The sequence below is a fragment of the Grammomys surdaster genome, unplaced genomic scaffold, assembly GCF_004785775.1.
Source record: "Grammomys surdaster isolate TR1022 unplaced genomic scaffold, NIH_TR_1.0 345, whole genome shotgun sequence".
In the NCBI taxonomy this organism is placed as follows: domain Eukaryota; kingdom Metazoa; phylum Chordata; class Mammalia; order Rodentia; family Muridae; genus Grammomys; species Grammomys surdaster.
This window is the reverse complement of record NW_021604764.1, coordinates 22,258-26,270: the sequence shown is the minus strand read 5'-3', so window position 1 is coordinate 26,270 and position 4,013 is coordinate 22,258. Positions and strand designations below refer to the sequence as shown.

General features: G+C 38.1%; 1 pseudogene; it reads left to right on the top strand.

Moving 5' to 3' along the window:
* Positions 1-2,752: 2,752 nt before the first annotated feature.
* Positions 2,753-2,902, top strand: LOC114630856 (annotated as a pseudogene).
* Positions 2,903-4,013: the final 1,111 nt, after the last annotated feature.

Sequence of the window (4,013 nt, the reverse complement as noted above, 5' to 3'; positions counted from 1 at the left end):
TTTGAGCCAGAACAGCTGAGTTGAACCAGTCAACCAGTTCAAAAAGAACCAGAAAGAATGAGTTTATTCACCAGTGAGCTGCCAAGATGACAATTACATCTGTGAGTAAAAGTTGCTTTTACAAAATCTAACTGAAATTCTAGAAGTGAAAAAACACAATAAGTCAAATTCAAAAACTCCATGGGAGGCTATACCAATAAATATAATGAATCAAGTAGACGGTAACATAGCTGAAGTTGAAGATGAGGCAGAGGTTGGATTATTTTAATAAAGAAAAAGATAAAACACCACCAAGATATAAGACTCTCAAGATACTTGAAATGATGCTATGAACATACAAGGCTTAAGAAGTGTGTTCATAGAAGAAGGAAAAGAATTTCATTCTAGAGGCATAGAAAACTTATTTAAATCATAAAAGAAAAATTTTCAAAATTAGGGAAAAGATACTGATTCAAATGCAAGACTCATTTAGATTATCAAGCAGACAAGACCAGGAAATAATCTCTTCTCATCTATTATAATATAGACCAACATACAAAACAAAAAAGGTATATTAAAAGCATTAAGAGAGAAATACAAAGTCACATACACAGGCTAGTCTAGCAGAAAAACAGTAAATTTCTCAACAGAAACTTTAAAATCTAGGAGAGCATAAAATGATGTTTCAAGTTATTAAATTTAATAATTTTCAGTACAGACATAGCACAGCTATCTGTCAAAAAAGAGAAAGGAAAACTCCATTATCATAAAAAAAATGTCAAAGAAATTCATGACCACTATAAGCCAGGTCTAGAGAAGACAATTGAAGGAATCCATCAGACTTAAAAAGAAAAAAAGAAAAGACTGGTACTTCCATGAGTACGTAGGAAAAAATAAATAAATCAAACTTAAGTAAGAGATAGATAAGAAATCACCAAACACTACAAAAATCAACCAAAATGACACGAATTAATATACTTCTTTCAGTGATAATTCTGAATATAAATGGTTTCACTCCCGAATCAAAAGGTACAGACTAGCAGAATGGATTTAATAAAGCCTTCTACTTATAGTCTCTAAGAAATATACTTCACCCTAAAAGACAGGTGCTACTGCTGTCATGTTCCCAACTCCATTGTAACTATGGAACCCCTGTACTCACAGGCCAGTGTAGTAGTTCTTACTCTTAATCAAAGAAGCTTCTTTTAGCAGCAGACAGAGATCATCATAGAAATTCATAACTGGTCAAAATACAAAATACAATTTACCATGATGTGGTACTTTGAATAAGAATGGCCACCATAGACTCCTATATATGAATGTTTAGCCACCAGGGAGTGGCACTGTTTGAAAAGATTAGGCCTGGTTGGAGGAAATGTGTGCCTGTAGGTGAACTTTAAGGTTTCAAAAGTTTTGTGACAAGCCCCATCTCCCTCTCTCCTGACATCTGAAGATACAGAATTCTCAGTTACTTCTCCAGCACTATGCCTACCAACATGCTGCCATGCTCCCCACCATGATGACAATGTAGTTAACTATACAATGTACTAAACTATAAGCAAGCCACAATTGAATGTTTTCTTTTATAAGCGTTTCTGTAGTCATGCTGTTCTATCACAGCAATAGAAACTTTAGGACATGTAAAGTGCCCATCCCCAACCGATGTAACTACAATACCTACGTTTAAGGCTATAAAGCATCACGGAAAAGGGGGTGAAAATATTGTAAGAGTCAGAGGAACAGAACAGCTATCGCTTGGTAGTTTCTTCTGGACAGAACAAGGATTTGTACTCATGATATTGTAATAATGTGGCCACCTAAACAAGACCTGGACAGTGGCAACGCTAGGTTGGTGTCTCAATCTGGATGAGGAAAATCTCACAAGGACCAGGAGCTACAGGCAATTAATGGAGAAAGAAAGCTCAGTCTTCTCCAGAGATGAGTCCCTGATAGATTATCCAATTCCAAGTGGTCCAAATGGTCAGGCTTAAACACAATCATATATGTGGACACTAAGTGGACTCTCTCTCTCTCTCTCTCTCTCTCTCTCTCTCTCTCTCTCTCACACACACACACACACACACACAAGATATGCATATATATATATATATTCATCAACAATTAAAGAAGATCTCAAGAAGTTGGGAGTGAGTAGGTAAGGACAAGGGAGGACTGAGGGAATTTGGAAATAATATAAATACAATACTCATGTATGGCCTATACAAAAATAAGTGTAAATGTTAAAATGTAAATACATTAAAATGAGTAAATAAATAAAATAAGAAATAAGCATAAATTACAATGATGACACCAGGATGTTAGAGATGCCAGAACTATAAAATCTCTTTCAAGGAAACCAGCAGGCAAAGACCAGAGCCAGCCCAAGAGAGAATGTACATGTGCTGCAGGTTTCAGAACTGGAGATTTAGGACTAAGATCTTTGGAAACTAGCCAGTTGTACTACAAACCTTAGATACCAGATATGGTACTAAAGGATTTGATGGGTTTATTTCTTGCTTTGATTTCTTGCTATGCCCTACTTCTCTCACTTTGAACAGAAATGTTTATTCTGTGTCACTGTCATTTAGAAGTATGTAACTTTTAAAAATTTCATTGGAGCTCACAGGTAAGAGAATCTAAAATGAGAGATGAACTATGAGAATTGTTAAGGATTATGAGTCCTTTGTAGTTTGTTTGTAATTTGCATTATAAGATGAACAAAAGACTATGGGAACCATGGATGGAAGAAAATGGTTTAAATTGCTGTTTTTGAGTGCTTTCCTGGCAGGGGAGATGTCATAATCAGAAAGTAGATTTTCCATTGCAAGGCTTATCTCTCTAGATATGCTAAGCCCTGCTATTTCTCCAAATGTAGGACACATGACTGCATAATTTGTGGGAGTAAGGGTAATGATCTCCCTCTGAAAAATAATAAATAAACCTACAGACAGACAAACAGACAAACAAAAAATAAATTGATATGTTTCAGTGTCAAGTTTGCAAGGGGTAGGGTTATAATGATTAATCTCAAATATCAACTTGATGACTTCTAGAATCACCCAGAAGGAGGGCCTTTAGGCTTGCTTGTGGCGTATTAGCTCAGTAAGGTTAATTGAGGAGGAATGTCTTGCCCAGTTTGGCTGGCACCATTCTATGGTCTAAGATTAAAGAGGTGAGCTAGCCACAAGTGTTCATTGCTCTCTTCTTTCTGACTAAAGACCCAGTGTGTGAAGCTGGTTCAAGTTACTGTCTTGACTTCCCTGACAGCAGTTTAACAGTACCTTGAACTATGAACAAAACTCTTTTAGTTTCATTTTGTTGTTATGATAAAATACCGTGACAAAAAAACAATTTAAGGGAGAAAGGGGCTGTTTCATCTTGCATCTTGTAGTCCATCCTCCAAGGAAGTCAAGACAGGAACTCAGAGCAAAAACCTGGAGGCAAGAACTGAAGCAGAGGCCATGAAGAATCTGGCTTACTCCTCAGGGCTTTCCTAGCCAGGTTTCTTGTATTACCAGCCCATAGGTGGCACCACCCACAATGGGCTAGTCCTTCCCCATCAATCAAGAACATACCCCACAGGCCAAACTGATGTGTAGTGGCCCGTTCCTTTGTAATGGCCTGTTCTGCTGCTCCGGTCCGCAGGTCAGGGTCTAGTAAGAGAGAGAGTGGGGACGGAGGGGTGAGAGATGCAAAAGATGGATACAAGACAGAGTCTGGTCAAGTCTCTTCAAGTCTCTTTTATAGAAAGGAAATCCTGGGTATTTTATACCCTTTACCACGTGACTTTTCCTCCTGGACAAGCTCAACTGCAGGCACTGCGTCACGTGCCTTGTAGCCATGGATACCAGGTGCACCTTGCAGCTGGGGGCACTAAACAGTGTAACAAGATGTTTATCAGAGTGTGCTCAGCTGTTGCAGGCTGTTGAAAACAAGTCTCTTGTCAGGGTATATGGCTCGAGATGGCTGTAAAGATGATAGCTGCTTTCAGCTAAGAGTTGGCTCCCAACACTGATGGGTGATTTTTTTTTTCC